This window comes from Ursus arctos, unplaced genomic scaffold (assembly GCF_023065955.2).
Source record: "Ursus arctos isolate Adak ecotype North America unplaced genomic scaffold, UrsArc2.0 scaffold_9, whole genome shotgun sequence".
NCBI classification, from domain to species: Eukaryota; Metazoa; Chordata; class Mammalia; order Carnivora; family Ursidae; genus Ursus; species Ursus arctos.
In genome coordinates, this window is record NW_026623111.1 from 48,365,129 (window position 1) to 48,384,630 (window position 19,502).

The following is a 19,502-nucleotide window of genomic DNA, read 5'->3' on the forward strand; positions in this document are numbered from 1 at the left end:
TGGGGCTCCATCTCACAACCCTGAGATCATGACCTGAGCAAAATCAAGAGTCTGACGCTTAAATGACTGAGCCACCCAGGCGCCCCTGTTGTGGATATTTTTTATGCTATCACATTTCTCCATAATTATTTGAAAGTTGATTTGAGAATTGATTATTTGAATGCTTTTTGTTGCAAAAAAATAGAAACTCAATTAATGTGACAGTAGAGGAAGAAAAAAAATTCCTTTTTCTCGTTTTAGGTTCTTTGGCTGGTCTAATAATTAAATTGGCATAAGACAGATGAACAGGAAAAAGTAAATTTAATTTTGTTCATACAGAAGTCCCATAAAAATATGTGACCCAAAGGCTGTCAGGCAATTAGGTTTGTATGCCATCCTGAGGTATGGGAAAGGGGCTTGGGGCTTCAAAGGAAGGAGGGCAATTTATGGGAAGATAAAGAAGAGTTTGTTAGTCAGAAGTTTTTCAGATAAAAAGTTATCTCTCGTAATAGCTCTCTTTCTGGGACGGGCCGCTATCTAAATTCTCTTAGGCAGTTAAGGGAGAGGTAAAGGTTTTTCCTGAGTTTGTGGGCCCTTGATTAGTTTTTTTTTTTTTTTTTAAGATTTTATTTATTTATTTGACAGAGAGAGAGAGAGACAGCCAGCGAGAGAGGGAACACAGGCAGGGGGAGTGGGAGAGAAAGAAGTAGGCTTCCAGCAGAGGAGCCTGATGTGGGGCTAGAACCCAGGACTCTGGGATCACGCCCTTAGCCAAAGGCAGATGCTTAATGACTGAGCTACCCAGGCGCCCCCTTGATTAATTATTTTTAACAATTAATTATTAACACCTCTATGCTATATAGTTAACAAAACTTGAAACATAAAATATTAAGACTAAAAATACAGATAGACATTTCCTGGAGACTTTGTAAAGCCTTGTCATTTAAAATTAATTCTATAGTTCCCTAAATATTTTTACTGCCCCTAATAATTTATCTCCTCTGAGTCCAGGAAACAAGGACCGTCTATTCACTGCTATCAGATTTTGCCTAGGATATCTAAAATTGACAAGTATCTTGTGTTCTCAATATTTAAAAAAATTTATATTTGATTTATTTTAATTTCTTGAATATTTACAGTTATTTAAGAGTCTGAGTAATAACACCAATATTTGGGTCTCCTATGGGCAGGAGATCCTTTTGCCTTTCGCTTAATTACTATCTTTTTGATGCCATGTTATTTTTGAGTCCCAGATACCATAATGAAAAACTGTAGAGATAATTTTATCCTCTGGATGATGTTATCTTTCTGTAGAGAACTTTCTTTAGAGAAGATCTTTCCATAGAGAAGTTGCCCTTTCACAGCAACCAGGGGAGATTCCTTAATCAAATCACAATTAATCTGACTTGAATCAGGACCTAAACCTGTGACTATGGTAGAAAAATAAAAAAAAAGGAAGAAGGAAGGAAGGAAGGAAGGAAGGAAGGAAGGAAGGAAGGAAGGAAGGAAGGAAAGAGAAAGAAAGAAAGAAAGAAAGAAAGAAAGAAAGAAAGAAAGAAAGAAAGAAAGAAAGAAGAGAAAGACCATAAACTCTTTGCAGCTCATGTGGAGACTATTTCTTTAATTTTTGAATCTGGGCTTGACAATATGACTTGCATTTGGCCAATGTTAGCAAATGGGATACAAGGAGATCTGGGAACATACTTGCACACTGGCCATGACTTTCCTCGCTGAAGGGAGCCCAACCTTCACAGTGTGAGTAGCGTGTTAGAGAAGATCTGAGTAAAATAACCAAGACAGCCTGGCTGACAGCCTACCAAAAATCAGACATATGAATGAGGACATCTTAAGATCATGCAGCCCCCGCAAACCATCCACTGACTGCAGTGAGCCAAGGCAAGAACAGACCAAATTGCCAAACTTCAGATTGATTGTTGTTTTAAGCTACTAATGCTTGGGGTGATTTGTTACATGTCTTAGGCTAATTGATACTGGTCAATTTCTGGCTTACTTTTACTCTTATGGTTATTCCTTCATGATCACAGCTGAAGGCGTGGGAATGTTTACCAGTGATTCTCTGTCTTGCTAAGCATTGAAATCCAATTTTTGTCCCCCTAGGTGCGTGAAAGTATCAAAAACTTGGTTGCTGTGGGTCTCAGCATCTCAGCAGCTACTTCTTTCTGCTTAGCTTCTCAGCACATTAATCATGGCTTCTGTATGGACCAACACCTCAAGAGAGAAACTAGCATCAAATATTGGGCTCTCTCTGGGATTTTCTTCTTTCCAGGATTTCAGATTCTGTCTATTTTAGCAGCAGTACAGTACCTTCAAATTACATATATATATATATGCTTAACTTTTGTCAGAAAACGTTGCTTTGAAACAAGCCAAATCTGATACTGAAAGAAAGGGAATTATGTGCATCAAATTGTACAAGTTTCTCTTCTCTGTGCATTATAAACTCCTTGAGAAAAGGGCTACAAGGTTTATTTACCTTTGAATTCCAACATCGAACTTCATGTCTGAAAGAGAATTCCCTAACATTTTTCTGTTGGAATTAAAGTAAGTTTGTTATCAAAACTGAAAAAAAAGAAGATGCAATGTGCTGTTTGGAAATGCAAGTTGAGATTTGTATGTAAGGGCCAAGGAGAAGCTTTTGTTACAGGTCAGTTTTCATGTTTATCATTGGCAAGAAAGCATTCATTTTTTTAAAGACAGTCTTTGAACACATGTATGTAGACACGATGCATTACAAGATAGTTAAAAAAGGGTCCATTCTTTCAAGGAGCTCAGTTTGTACGTAGAACAAAAGAACCATTTAAGCTCACAAAATTGTATCTTTTTTATCTCTAAACTAGATCTCAGTAGACTGTCCTATGCTTATGCTGCTTGCACCGTCTCCATCCTGGTTCTAGCTGCCATTGCATCAGCCTCGTTTAGAGAAACAGCTTCTCCTTTTCAACACACACCACGCCCTCCAATCCATGCAAATGTGAGGTCAGAGTGATATCTTTAAAATTGTAAATGAGATCACAAGGCTTTTATCTCTGCTTAAAACTTTTCATTGTCTTTTTAACTTTTGTTAAAATCCAAATTCCTTAGCCCAAAATACCTGAATGAACTTAACTTCTGGTTTCAGTTCCAACCCCTCATCCCATGAATCTCCCCATCTGGCTTAAATGTTTGCTACTTTCCAGTCTTTTTTGTCTTCTATGAGTTCTAAATTCTATCAGACTCTCTCCTGCCTCCCGGTTTTTGTGCTTTCTCTTCCCTGGAACAATATGTCCTTACCTATGTTTTCTCCTATGAGCTACTTACCAAGCTACAGGACTCTGACAAAGCTATACTTCAGGGAAGATTTCTTTGTGCTATCTAAAAGAGGCCCCCCTTCACCTCCCCATCCTCCATCTCCCAGCATATAGTCACAATATGTTTATCAGGTCAGCTCTTGACATCTGGTTATCAATCTTTCACCACACCCAGGCCATTTTAAAATTTGTTGATTCCAACTTATTTGGTGAAGCAACTTACACATGCTAAGAATATAGTTGGGTAGCTGAACAATTTATTAGTTAGTTGATCTGTCATTTCCACTAAAGCACAAGGCCAGCAAGTACACAGGGATTGCCTGTCTTGCACTCTATTTAATTCCTAGTGCCAACCATATTGTAGTCAATAATATGCACTAAATAAATTTTTATTGAATCAATAAATGAAAACATGAGTGTGTAATAGGTGGCCTGCAAAGTCCTGGGGATCTAGAGATCAGAACAGATTGTTCTGTCAAGTGGCTTTCAGTGTTGTGAATAAATACCTAGACACAGATAACAATATAATAAAAATCTATTGAGATAAATGTCATGCAAGAGGAAAGAAATGCTCACTTAAACTTGACCTTTGTAGAAAAACGTTCTATTCATATTAGAAATAATGTTCCACTACCTACTTTTCATCAAAGCACATTTTCCCAAGCTTTAGATCACAAAAACTCTGAGACATTTAAACACTTAGTATAATGGCTAGCTAGTAGCAACATATTTCATTTCTTTCCGAAAAGTCAAATTAGTGTAGAAGTAAGAACACTAGTCACTAGGGGTAATGTGCAATGATTTCTGGCAGCTTTGACATAAACTTGTTTGTATCTTATTAAAATGTTTTTATTATCTTAATATATAAAAATATGTATTAAAATATGCCTAAGTATATAAAATTAGAAATTCTGGATTAAGCCTGCATAGATTTAAATCACAGATCCCTCACTTTCCAGTTACAGTGCAACATAACCATGAGCAAATTGTTTAAACACTCTATGCCATAGCTTTGTTTAATAGTGGAAATAAGAATAACATGTACTTCATGAGGTATTTTACATGCTTAATAAGGGACTTTATATGAAATTATTTCAATATACAATATTAATATTAATTTATATAAGTTGTATGTAAAATATTTAATTTTATTGACTTTATTTAAATTTTAAAAGAAGAAAAATTTGGAACCCAATTTACAGATTAATTGATGATATGTTTGAAAAGCTGAAAAAATATCTATACGTTTGCCAAAGATTTTTATACTTTAAAGAAGATACTCTGAAGATATATTTGAATTTCCTAAAAAAGGATTAGTTGCAATAAGATTAATTAGAATATTCATAATATAGAAATAACATAAATATTGAATAATTTAGCATATGGTAAACATGAAGCACTTATATATGTAGCCATTAAATTATGTGCTAGATGAACACTTATTTTTAAGGATAGATGCAATGTATTGTAAGGTTGAAACATGTTTTCAAGCAGTATATTTATTTACTCCTATATTCATCAAATTTATTCTAACAGGATATACATCAGGTAATTGTTGAAACATATGGTTAATGAAATAATGGGCATATCTCCTCATTTTACTTATTTCATTTTTCCAATATTTTCACAAAGTACATGGGTTTTATACATTGATTTTTATTTTATCTTAAGAAAAAAGCTTTAAATTAGAAGAAGACAAATAAAAGTTCTGGAACTGGGAGGCAAAAAAAAGCATAAAGTCACTCAGATGGGTTCCTTCTTATGTGCTTATTTTGGAAATAAATTAGCAGGAAACATAATCATCTCTGCTAGAATGTTCTCATTACTTGGCTGGTTGTGTATATCTTTTCAGTGAAATATTTGGATTTTTTTCCAAGTGTCCTAACAAAAAAGATCTACTTTAAAGTAATATTGCTCACTTATATCTATCAGACTTTCACAGAATTCTAAAAGAGTAGTTAGACTTCTGAGGAAACAAGTAACTATAAAATAATAAGTTTTTTGTTTCATTTCTTTGTTTGCTTTGTAACTTCATGCAGAATCTAATGTCAGAGGTAGAGTAGTCTGGCAGAGTAATATAGGGGATTGATAACAAAGCTGGTGCCGGACGTAAAATCAGCACAGCAAGTAAACACAAGTATATGGAATCAGAAAGGGATTTCATATGGGCAAATCAAGTTTAAGACCTTTAGTTCCACAACACACCACTCTGACATCATGAAATACTGCATAGCCAATAAGAAAGTATCATATTTAAAGGACATAGAAACTTTCAATATGTTCATGGCTGCACATAATTTAAATTTGATAAGTTGTAGTTGATAGTCAATTGGTTGGAGCTGTTCAAAGGCAGTGTTTTCTGCTACTCATTTGAACTACATATTTTTCTCCTAGAAAATACAGTTTACATTTCCAATGAATGTATGTTTGGTTAATATGACCCTTGTCATGTTTTGATTTATATTCCAATTTCATTCTTATTTTCTTAGCTGTAACAGAAGGCTCTTCTCCTGCCTCTGCAGTTTAAGGCTTATATTGAAACACAAAGGAGATGGTCATAAGAGTTAAAACTGATACATTATCTGGCTGCTAAAAGGTGATTTTAACATTAATTGAATATAATTAAACTACTTTTAGTGTATCACAGGGAGTATGATTACATTACTAGAAAACGAAGTCTACATACTTTAAAGCTTATGTACAAACAGGCTTTGTGTAGAGTCACATGGACTGCACATTCTATAGGACGCTGCACTTGGTTTAATGCCTTACTGTTGTCATCTCAGCATTTTTAATAGTCTTCAAATAAGAGTACCCACATTTTCATTTTCTGACCTGAAAGTAATATTGTCAGTTCTACGTGCAAAAAATTAAAGTTTACTATAACTCATTTTGGTAGTCATCCTACTATATCTCTCCATTCAAGGTTGCTCTGTCATCCGTTCATATTTTCTAAACTAATATTTTTCAGTTACCTATTGATGCATAACTAATTACTCCAAAATTGAGTAGCTTAACAAAAGCCATTTCATTATACTTCATGATATTTTGATGAGAAATTCGGCCAGGGCTTTCATCGCTGTGCCTAGGATCATGTGGTGTTATTCATCTGGCAGCTAGAAGGTCCAACATGGTGTCACTTACAATGCCTGGTACTTTGATGAAGTACTCCCTTTCATTTTGTCTCAGGATCTTTCTAGGTAGTCCCTTTAGCATGATAGTCAGATTTCTACAAGTATCAGAAAGAATGCAGTGAAAAAAAAAGAGGAATGGGAAGTTGCCAGTCAGTTAATGCTTGACTAGATACTGTTAAAACAGCATTTCCACAGTGTTCTATTAATCATTTTTTAAAAAGATTTTGTTTATTTATTTGTCAGAGAGAGAGAGCAAGCAAGTACCCAAAGAGGGGGAGCAGCAGGTAGAAGGAAAAACAGGCTCCCCATTGAGCATGGAGCCCGATCCAGGACTCAATCCCAGGACCCCAGATCATGACCTGAGCCCAAGGCAGACACTTAACTGACTGAGCCACCCAGCCGTCCCCTGTGTTCTATTATTCAAAGTAGCTGGAGTCCACTCATATTCAACAGGAGGGGTGACAGGCACCAACTCCTACAGGGAAAGTCTCAGATCATTTGCATCCTTCTTTAATCTGCTAAATCAGAATTAGGCTGATATACACAGAGAACTTATTTTTAGACATAAATTACTTTGTACATACTGCTTTTATGTCACTTAAGTAATTTTATAGGCAAAGATATAGTTATTTAAAAATATATTTATATATACACATAGATATAATAAAATAAAATCAATGTAATAGGTAGAGATATTGGTATATATGTTTATAGGTAGAGATAAATTGTGTGGATGTAATTTCTACATATTTTCTCACTAGACTGAAAATTCCATTGGATCCATATTGGTTACATTATTCTGTATGTTGTACTTGCATCATTAGTCCCTATTAAAGTGTCTTAAACTTAGATTAGACTTTGTAGTCTGTTCTAGTATGAGTTTTAGAAATTAAAAAAAAAAAAGCTCACACATATTAGGTAAACATGGATATGATGTCAGTATAACATGAAAGTCACATTTGGTTTACACTTTGTTAATATTTGCATTACTAGGTAATGGTAACTGAAACAAATTACATGAATACAAGTGAGTGCTATGAAGGCTTTCAGTATAGTGTAGGAAAACCACAAGCACCCTACCCCTCCTCCTGTCTCAGTTCGGTTGTATGCTGTCATGGAAGTGTTTACTATATGGTTCTTCTCAATTTCTGCCCTTGTATCTATCTCAGTATATGTGAGTACTCCTTGTAGTCCATCGTATCCAGTTGCTTTTACACTTTTGAAAAGATACACTACTATTTGGTGGAATTAATTTATTAGGATTTTAATATACATATTTTTAAAAATCTGCAGGTTATTTTGTTGAAATCATTAAAACTTTTGTAATTAGTTACAGAGGTTTTTAGAGGTGTGTTTTAACACTACTCTTCCTTTATCATTTTTAGGATGAAATTCTGCAGAATGAAAGGTTTCCCAATATGCATACATTATGTCATAGCAGAAGCATCCATTTATATTTATTGAGCTAAATCTACTTTGCATATATAAGTGGCATCACATCAACAAAATTTACTTTGTGTATATAAATGGCATAATGACTTTATTTCTGTCATCTGCATTTTAAATTACAGTAAATATGATAAATATTTAAATGATTGTCACTTGACTTTATAGAAGCAAGAAAGGATTTTTATAAGCAGAGAGTGATTGAAAACGATATACTTTAACTTTAAATATTTTATTATTGAATATTTAATCTCTTTAATGATTCTTCTATGCAAAGAAACCCAATTACACTTTCCTTATGAATACCAGTTAAGTGTGAAACCAGGCCACCTCTGGAAAAGAATTCACAGATTGTGTCAGATTATCAAATGCTTTTGCCAATGTAGGCTAGTAATTTAAGGGAATAAGAAGAAATAAAATTTTAAATCATCTCACTAAAATTGAAATTTCTTAAAATTATACTTGTAGATGTATTTTCAAGAAAAGAACAATGCTCTTTTACGTATGAAATATAATAAAGTCACAACCAAGAAGTAAATAAATACAATTAAAAACAAAACAGGACATACTTTCAGGAGTTAAGTGTAAATAATATGTAATGTGATCTTTGTGACTTCCAACAATAGAAAAGGGAAAAGCTTTTATTTTTTTAATGATAATCTTTTGTGAGATTTTTAAATTCAGACTTTATTATTACTTTTTCAGAGCAGTTTAAGATTCACAGGAAAATTGAGCAGAAGGTGCAGAGATTTCCTACATACTCTTCCCCCTCACCCCCCACCAACATGCACAGTCACTTCTATGATCAATATCTCCCACCACAGTGGTACATTTGTCACAACTGATGAACCTACACTGACACATCATAATCACTAGAAGTCCATTGCTTACATTATGGTGCACATTTGGTTTTGTACATTCTATGGGTTTAAACAAAAGTGTAATTATATGTAACTGTCATTATGGTATTATACAAAGGAGTTTCACTATTTTAAAAATCCTCTGTGTTCTGCCTATTCATCCATCCCTTCCCCCACAATTCCTAGCAACCACTGATTTTTTTTTTTTAATGTTCATAGTTTTGCCTTCTCTAGAATGTCATATAGTAAGAATCATACAGTGTATAGACTTTTCAGGTAGGCTTATTTCACTTAGTAATATACATTTAAGTTTCCTCTGTGTCTTTTTATGGCTTGATAGTTCATTTCTTTTTAGCACTGAATAATAGTCCACTTTCTAGATGTACCTCAGTTTATTTATTCATCCACCTACTGAAGGACATCTTGGTCACTGCAGGTTTTGTCAATTTTGAATAAAACTGTTACAAACATCCATGTGTCGATGTTTGTGTGGACATAGTTCTCAACTTCTTTGGGTAAATACTGGGAACATGACTGTCCGATGGTATGCTAAGAGTATGTTTAGTTTTATAAGAAACTGCCACACTGTCTCCCAAAGTGGTTGTACTATTTTGCAATCACACTAGTAACCAGTAAGAGTTCCTGTTGCTCCATATCCTCACCAGCATTTGGTGTTGTCAGTGTTCCAGGTTTTGGCCATGCTAATAGCTGTATAGTGGTATCTCATGGTTGCCCTTAGTTTTTTATGCAAAAAAAAGGTCACATAACTTTTGAAAAATTGAGCTATGTATTAAGGGAGATATTACGAATAGAAACTATGATAAATTCTCCAAAAATACGTGGATAAAATACATTTATGTAACACAAGCTTTAATTCATATTATTTTTTTTTTACTTTATAAGGTAAGTATTTAGTAAATCCTAATTATTATTATACAGTGCTGCAAAAAGAAAAAAAAACCTCTAGTTTTCTTTAATATTATACCTTATTATGTTGATTAATGTAGGAAAGTTGACTGAAGTGTTACCATTTAGACGTGATAATGAAAAGATAGATTGTGTCAGTAGTTTTAGTCAATTTTTATAACAAATATTAAACAGTTAACATTTTGACAAAACTAAATATTTTGCTGTCATGTTGCATTTACTTAATGACTGCTAAATTGTATCTTTTCCAAAGTAATCAAGTGCTCTTAATTATCTGGTGTGGAAGTAGAACTGACACTGGAAGGAGTGACTGAATTAAATAAAAGCAGTCATTTATGTCATTCATTCTATTCATAAATTAAACATTGCTGTTTATTGACTATAAAAATACTTAATGTTCTAGATGAAGAATGTAAACTGGTAAGCTATTTTAAAAATCAATCTGAAATATCTGCCAAATAAAATGAGGTATATAATTAAGAAAGTTGAGAATACTCATGTATTTTAAATGGACTCAGGTTTTTTTTTTTTTTTTTAAAGATTTTATTTATTTATGTGACAGAGAGACAGCCAGTGAGAGAGGGAACACAGCAGGGGAGTGAGAGAGGAAGAAGCAGGCTCCCAGCGGAGCCCGATGTGGGACTCGATCCCGGAACGCCGGGATCACGCCCTGAGCCGAAGGCAGACGCTTTAACGACTGCGCTACCCAGGTGCCCCTGGACTCAGGTTTTAATATTAATATACCTGAGTCACATATAATGGAGAGTTAAGGAGTGTGAACTATGGAGTCAGACTGACTTGCATTCCTATCCTAATTTTTTCTGACACCATTTTTTCACAATAAGGAAATTACTTAATCTCCAAATTCTTAACACAGAGAAAATACCCATGTTAATAGTTAAAACAAAAACAAAAACAAAAAATAAAACAAAAACAAAACAACCATGGGGTGCCTGGCTGGCTCAGTCAGAAGAGTGTGAAACTCTAGATCTTGGGGCTGTTAAGTTCGAGCCCCACACTGGGTATAGAGATTACCTAAAAAGGAAATATTTTTTAAAAAGTGTGAACAACAGGCATTTCTATGCAGTATCTTATTAATTTTTACAATTATTAGTATAATTAGTCCATTTTTGAGATGAAGAAATTGAATATTTCTACTAGATTTAATAGCTTGTTCATATCCATCTAACTAGTAAATGATGGGGCCATAGATTAAACCCATATTTAGTTAACCTCCAATGTCTGATCATATCTATTTTATAGTATGACACTATATTATGGATAGCAGATAAATGTATATTGGATGTTGTTTCTTTGGGCAATGCCAGTAAAATATATTTTAATATAGTCTGCCCATTTTTATTTAGATCCTGAATGTCGAGTCCCTTATGTGTTCTCATCAACCATTAGAATTATAATGTAACCAGATTTTTTTCTTTAAGAATACTTTGAATTGCGCATTACTGTGACTTTCAATTTTGCTAATTTATTCAACAACTATCCATTAAACACCTCATTTCTATGAACTAGAAACAGTTAGGACAGAGAAATGTGAGTGAATTAATTTCCTTGCTGCCAACAACAAACTCAGAGCTTATTAGAGAAAGCAGAAATACAAATAAGGTTACATACTAGTTTATTGTTTTGTGTTTACTTTAATTAACTATGTAATGATTGTATTATCAAAATGCAAAGGGTATATGCAAATCTTACTCAGTGAGATCTTATATTTGTCCAGAATAATGCATCTAATAATCTTTTGAGTATTTCTCTTAAAAATTTTGCATTATTCCTATTCGTTATTTTTTATATTTTTGTAAAAGCACCTTCCAGATTAATATTAATGCTATCCAGAAACTTCATCACTTAGAAAAACAAAACATACAGTCCTTCTTTGATTGTTGGGGTGAAAATTATGTTATCTCTTTCATTACAAAGGAAAAAACTTAAAAATCTGAATCTCAAATTTTGGTAAAAATCATAATTATTGAGATCTCAGAAGCTGACATAAGCAGTTCTAAAGCAAGAAGTAGTGAAAGTGAAAACTCTTTTTTCACAGAAGTCCACAGGAGGAAAATGAGAGTGTGAAGAACAAGAATCCTCACAACCTCTGATTACTGACCATTGAGATGGAGCAGGCTCTGGAAAACTACAAATAGGATAAGGAATGAACCTGTAAGAGGGCTTCTGTTCATCTTCCTCCCTGGGTATCTAGAGAACTAACTCAAAATGTGTTCTTGAGCCAATAGAATTGTGCCGTCCTTGTTTAGGAATGACACATTGATGTCTTAAGGCAAAAAAGAGCCTCTGTGTCTTTTTTGACTCCTCTGTGATGGGGAAAGGATCCAGGTATTAGAAAGCATCCCCACTGGAGGAGGCAAATATATTTTAGTTTAATCCATTGGGCTTGGCAAATGGTTATTAAAAGAGAGAGAGAGAGAGAGAGAGAGAAAGAAAGAAAGAAAGAAAGAAAGAAAGAAAGAAAGAGAAAGGAAGGAAGGAGGGAGGGAAAGGAAGGGAAGGGAAAAAGAAAAGAAAAAGAAAAGAATGTGATTCCAAGACAGAGCTTGCAACATGGACTGCGTGGGCAAGTGAAGAGATGAAGAAAGCAATGGAGACTCAGAATCTAGCACAGGTCAAAACTAAGACTCTTCTGAATCAATGAGCAGTGAGTTACTTGACCTTAACAATGCTGAGAAAACTGAAATATCCTCATGACATCAGCAGGAGTGTCAGGATGCCCTGAGAGCTGTGAGGCTCAGTAGTCCCTCTCTATCGCTCTGAGGAGATGTACAACTCATTGCAATGAAATGCAAACACACTGACCATCTTCAACCTGACGTTTTCATTCGTAATTCTTAGGTATTTTTCTAGGATAACTGTTTGGGATCTACTGCTTCATTTTTAATATCTGTGTATCCAATCTTTAACCAATCCCTTTTAAATTGCTTTTTAGACTGTTTCCAATTTTTAGCTATTACAAAAAAAAAAGTACAGGTTGGACAATAATGTGTACAACTTTTACACTTGTCTAATTATTCCTTTTCATAAATCCCTGCAAGTAGAGTAAATGGATCAAAGTTTATCAGCATTTCAAATATTATGCAGATTTTCCTCTAGAGAGGTTGTTACCAATTAGTATTATCACAAAATGTATAAAAATTCCTGTGATATATACCTTTACAGTGAAGACATATTTTCGCTGGGATATAGATAGATAAATAATTTTTGTATGGGTGTTTTTGGATTAGCATGTCTCTTTCATATTATTTGTCTTTTTTTTTCCATTGACATATAACTGGTATATACATTTTCATTTAACTAGGAGCAGGCATTTGAAAAAATTAAAAGAGTTCATTCACTTACTTCAGATTAAGTCAAACTTAATAAAACTTTGAGAAAACACATACACGCAAGGGTGTATTATTGAAGATATGTAAAATTACCTACAGCTATAATCCTTATACCAAACTGAAGAGGAAAAGCCCAGATAGAAAAAGACTAAACACAAAAACTCAACTCTGCACATCAACTGTTAGTAACTTGAGAAGTTAAATTTTGCCCTGAATGAATATGGATAAAATACGCACTAGACAATATTTTCTGTTCTTAAAAGTTTTTTTTTTTTAATGATTATCTATAGAGCACTCCAAAACTCTTTCCAGACCTCATTATAGGTAAATATACTCTCAATAATAAAACTTATCTTTAGCTAAAAGGTGGTAGGTTTTCTTTCAGCAGTTTGAAGGGTCATAAGTCATAGGTCATAGGCAAACAAAGAAAAAGTAGGCTTAGTCAAAGAGCCCTGTTTCTGTCTGGTGGCAAACTCAAATAATTATGATTGTTTTGTCACATGTGAGTGATTTGTTGCTACATTATAATACCATATAAAATGTCAAAAATATGGGTGGTAGGTTGATAAAATACAGATTTATATTTGATTTATGGGAAAAAAAATCCCTCATGGAAATAGCTTTTATACCAATTTTACATATCTGATGGGACTTTCTATGTATCAGAGATATTGTCACTTACAAGAAATACTATATATTTGGTCATTCAGATAACCAAAATACATTTCCCATATATATTTGGTCTTTGGCCATGGTTCTAGGATCACAGCTCCTAAAACTCTTTAAATTCCCTATGGTAAAAGCTATAATGGTGTCTTTTGTTATGTTAATAAGTGACTTTTAGAAAGCCTCTAGGTAAGGGGGGGGGTGCACAGACGACTGATTGCCAGTGACGCCAACCCTGTGATTACAAAGTTGGAATTTATCCCAACCCCTGCTCATTGAAGGCAGGAGGTCTGGAGATTGAGTATAATTACCAATGGCTGATGATTTAATCAATTGCAGTAGTCTCTTTTATCCACCGTTTCGCTTTTGGCAGTTTGGCTTTCCAAGGTTTCTGTCATCTGTGGTCAGCGTTGGTCCAGGAGCAGGTGCTCCTCCTGAGGAATCGGGAGAAGGTCCAAGTGCCTATGTCATTCATCTCGTTTCTTTCCCCACACAGGCATTTTATCATCTCACATCATCACGAGAAGAAGGGTGATCGTCTCACATCCATCAGAAGAAGGGTGAGTACAGTACAATAAGATATTTTGAGAGAGAGCGAGACCATGTTCACTTAACTTTTATTAAAGTACACTGTTATAATTGTTCTATTTTATTATTAGTTACTATTGGCTGTCTCTTTCTGTGCCTAATTTATAACGAAATTTTCATAGGTATGTATGTATAGGAAAAAGGATAGTACATACAGGATTTGGTACTATCCTCAGTTTCAGGCATCTACTGGAATGTACTCCCTGAAGGTAAGGGGTGGGGCCTATACTATAGGCCAATGTAATGAAACGTGGAAATTTGGGTTAGTGGAACTTGCATAGAGAGGATGGAGGCTCTATACCCTTTCCCCATGCTGTGCCCTCTGTGTCTCTTCCATATAGCATTTCTCTGAGCTCTGTGAGCCACTCTAGCAAATTAGTCAAACCCAGGGTGAGGGTCCTAAGAAACTGATTTATAGCCAGTTGGTTAAAAGTATAGGTAACAACCTGAACCCTGTGACTTGTGTCTGAAGTCCAAGGAGGGGGTCACTGGAACCTCCATCCTATAGCTGGTTGGTCACAGATGATGCTTGCAATTGGTGTCTGAGTCTGAGGTGTGCACGGTGAGGGTACAGGCTTATAGGACTGATCCTTGAACCTGTGGAATCTGATGCTATCTCTGGGTAGATAAGAGTCAGAATTGAGTTGAATTGTAGGACTCCTATGGATGTGTAAGCATTTCCTTGTTGGTGTGGAGGACCCATATACCCCACATTAAAATCAGGTTCAGAAACAAAATAGTATCTATAATTACTACTTCTATGATTTTTAAGGGAATGTTAGAACAATTAATGAAAAAGAACAGAATATTCATTGGGATTTCCAAATAACTGTGAATCTTGAATACTCTCCCCATCAAAACACCTTAATTCAAAAGAATAATTTGTTTTTTACCAGGTTAAAACTAAGGTTAACTATTTATATATAATAATTAATTATATAGGGGCGCCTGGGTGGCTCAGTCGTTAAGCATCTGCCTTGGGCTCAGGGCGTGATCCCGGTGTTCTGGGATCGAGCCCACATCAGGCTCCCCTGCTGGGAAGCCTGCTTCTTCCTCTCCTACTCCCCCTGCTTGTGTTCCCTCTCTCGCTGGCTGTCTCTATCTCTGTCAAATAAATAAAATCTTTTAAAAAAAAAAAAACTAAGGTTAACTAGAACAGTATTATTAGTAATAAAGGAAAACTTCAAAAAGCTTTTTAAGAAGCATAAATATAAGCTATGACAAATTGTACTTGTTTGATTTTCCTGAAGAGCAGTCACCATGTTATTTTCTTTAAAATTCTCTTCAGGTATTCAAATAGAAAAAAAAAATTAACAATTTTACTTTGTATCCATCCTGTGACATCTTATAAAATGAATTTTGAAAAGTGGCTTCATGAATTTGAATAATTCCCAGTGTAACTTTTTTAAATTGCAAGTAAGCAAGCAAATACATGAAAGTCACTTTACTTTTGATTATATATACGTGTATATATATGATTTACAATGCAAACATAAGAAATGAAATAATGAAAATACTGGAAATTTTAAATCATTAGAAGTTTAGTAAATCACAGGGATTGGAAGCTCAAAAGCAAGTAAAATATAGGATTTCTGGTAGAGAATTATCTTCTGATTAGGTGCTGTTAAAAATGGAACATTTTAGGGGCACCTGGGTGACTCAGTCAGTTAAGCATCTGCTTCCGGTTCAGGTCACAATCCCATAATCCTGGGATTGAGCCCCTCATTGAGCTCCCCACTCCTCCGGGAGCCTGTTTCTCCCTCTCCCTCTGCCTGCAGCTTGCCTCCCCTGCTTATGCTCTCTCTCTCTGTCAAATAAAGAAATAAAATCTTTAGAAAAAAAGGAACATTTTAGAAATGTTCAAAAACTTTGTTACCTACGAGATAACCTTAGCTATACAGAACACAGACACGAGAAATTTTGCAGATACCCATAAAAGCCTATACTTACTCTAGTTGTAGTTATATACCCCATTTGTTTTTTCCTGACCTGCCCCAAAACATGACAAATTAAACATATTTGAAGCAACAAATTAAAAATATTTGAAAGCACACGTAATCAATAAAAATTGTTTCTGTAATGAAGACAAGAGACGGAAATAAGATACAAAACTAATCCCTGAACTCAGCGAACAGACTAATGAGAAGGAATAAATTATAGGGAAAAAATGAGGTTCTAGAGTAGAAATTCTTCCAGAGTTTGCTCTTAATTCTCAAGGATTTGGAACATTGTAAGGATGAAAACTAAAGGCAACATCTCAATCTGACCATAGTACTAGATATAATAATTTCGCGTGACATATGAAGAATTTAGAATTATCTGTGTGTGATCATTTTTTATTCAAATATTTTTAAAAATTTCAGTTCTAAATATATCACTCAGATATTTTCCCCCCTTTTTGTACTTCTCCTTTATCTCATTGCAATATGTTTGGAATAAGACCTTCTTGGGATTGCTCTTGTTTGGGATCTATTTCCCATGAAATGAAAGCCAGTATTAGTGAGTTTGCCAAGTAAGGGAGATATGAAGCTTTGTACTGGAGAGGGAAGAGTTACCTAGCTTATCCTAGTATCTAGGCACTCTCATCAAGAGGCTAAGGGTTCTGTCTCAAGTTTCTGTTTTTGTTTTCTTTTTCTTACTTACAGACCACACAGGGACCCTTTTGCAGCCATGTTCCCTCTTTGCCACAGCCACCCCTGCTCACTAGGGCTACCTAAAGATGTTTTTAATTCTTAAATATGGTATACTTGACTCTCATTGTTGTCAGTGACATGTGGCCTCATAACTTAAAGAGAGTGACAAATGCCATGTGGGATAGCAGGTAGTATTCTAGCACTAACTGTCTACATTAAACATTTAGCTCTCTCTAGCTACAGTGATACAGTGTTGGGATAAAGCTCAGGACAGTAACTGGTGTTTATAATCCCTGGGCTATATAGAAAACTTTTAAAAAACTTTTTGTTCATACATTCAGGATGTAAAATGTATTGTTATTAAGAATAGTTAATATTAGCACAATGGTTAAGGAGCCCAGTGAAGCCAGAGCACTTGGACTATTCAGAATTCTAGCTCTGCCATTTTTCAGCTGAATTACCATGGTCAAGTTATTTAACATCTGTGTGCCTTGGTTTCCTTACCTGTAAAATGAACATACTATAGCATGGACTTCCCAGGCTTACGCTGAGGATAAAATTGTTAACACATGTGAAATACTTAGAAGGCTCTTGCTCTGTGGTATTGTGTTATGTCAGTGTTTGCTATTAATATAACCTGTTCAATCGAACTTTTCTGAAAGTCACTTATTTTTTCAGGTTTATAAAATTTACACATTTAACTTACTGATTTACATCATTTACATATCCACCTCTTCTATTAATAGGTTCATCTTTCCAAAGTAGCCTAAAGTGATAATAGTTTGAAAAAGGAAAAGTTCATCTCTCCCCGTTGCTATATTAATGATGTGCAAAGGAAGATCTGTTAATTTTTGCGTAGTTTATTTAAAAAGTCCATGATGGTGAGAATAATGTTAAAATAAAAAGCTATTTGAGCTTTTCTTTGCCAGATCCATTTATCACAGAGTATCATTTGTGATAAATGCTTTGCAACTGTTTAATCATTACAACAAGGTTACAGTTATAACTCAGTTGTCTCAAGTTCAGTAAATTATACCATCTCAAGTTCAGTAAGTAGAAGGAATCAGGATTTGAACTCAGGCAGCTGGATTGAAGAACCCATCCTTCAGAGGATCTGGTGACTTGGCCGTTTGTGAGAAGGAATGTTGCCCTAATTGTGGATGCAGAAAATGTGGTAGAGAGGTCAGAGGTATTAAGACAAGAAGATCCCATGTGTTTTCTCAGAAATACAGTTGCTATAAATAGATATTTAAAAGATTGAGCTTGGTAGGATTTTTTGCTTTGATTTCTGATCCTGCCACTTATTAGCTTGAGATTTTTACTAGTTTTTTGTTTTTATCACACACTTGGAAGTGATCGCTTCTATTTCATATTTTAATTTATATTTCATATTTGTGTATTTCATAGATTTCTCTGAATCTGTGCTTGTTCTTTCTTTGAAAAATCTGTAGGCGTTATCTCTGAAAGTATATTTCTCTTCCATTTTCTCTTCTGCTTTTCATAGATTCCAAACTTTAATTACAGATACATAAGGCCTTTTCACTATATTTATTTTCTGTCCATTTACAGTTCTTCTCTGTATGCTCCAGACTGGACATATTCTATTGACCTATCTTTTAGTTTACTAATCTCTTCTGTCATTTCCAATTAGCTGTTACAACTGTTTTTAATTTAATTTTTTGTTTTAAATTTCCAGTTAATGCATTTTTTAAGTTTAGATTTCCACTAGATTCCATTTTATAAGTTCTTATTCTCAGAAAAAAAAATCAATTTTAGCATCAATTTAATAGGCTAAATAATGGCTCTCCAAAGATGTTCGTACCCTAATCCCAGAATTTGTGAATAGAAAATTTTACATGGTCAAAGGAACTTTGTAGATGTGATTAAAATTCTCAGGAAAGGTAGATTATTCTCTCTTATCTGGGTCACACGGAGAAATCACAAGGATATGGGAGGTCAGGGAGGAGAAGCCAATGAAAGCACAGAAGCAGAGACTGGAGTTTTGTGGCCATAAACAAAGGAAATACCAGCAGTATTTAGAGACTGAAAAGGCAAGGGAGTAATTCTCTCCTGAAGCTTCCAGAGGGAACCTCTAGAAGCCTCTGAAGCCTCTAGAAGGAAAATGACTGATATGTTGATTTTAGTCCCATAAAACTGATTCCAGACTTCTGATCTCCAGAATTGTAAGATAATGAATTTGTGATGTTTTAAGCCATTAAGTCTTTGGTGATTTGTCATCGCACCAATAGGAAGCTAATATGTATGAATTTTCATAAACGTATTTATTTATAAAGAGATTCATTTTAAAGTTTGTGCTTGATAACCACAATCATTGGATCACCAGTGAGTCAATTTATATTATCTATATTCACTGGGTTTTGCTTAATGGTGTGTCTGGTGGTTTGGGTTTGAATGCTTAACATTGTAAATGAAAAATTATTCAGTTATAGATAAATTTTATTTTCTACCAGAGAAAGTTCACCTTATATACTGTTAGGCAGCCATAATAGATTAATTTACCTTAATCTAATCAATTCTGTAGCTGACCTAGCCCTTTGTTTTAGTTTTTGTTAAGTTTTGTTAAGTCTTAGTCTACATGTCGTCTTCC

The 19,502-nt window shown here is 34.4% G+C and overlaps 1 long non-coding RNA gene across 1 annotated transcript in view; it reads left to right on the forward strand.

Annotated features, from left to right (window-relative positions):
* LOC130543267 (uncharacterized) overlaps positions 1-19,502 on the forward strand; it is a 205,343-nt gene that overhangs the window by 87,231 nt on the left and 98,610 nt on the right. The window contains exon 2 of the long non-coding RNA XR_008958486.1: positions 14,170-14,233. This is a non-coding gene — a long non-coding RNA (uncharacterized LOC130543267). The remainder of the gene's footprint in view (positions 1-14,169; positions 14,234-19,502) is intronic.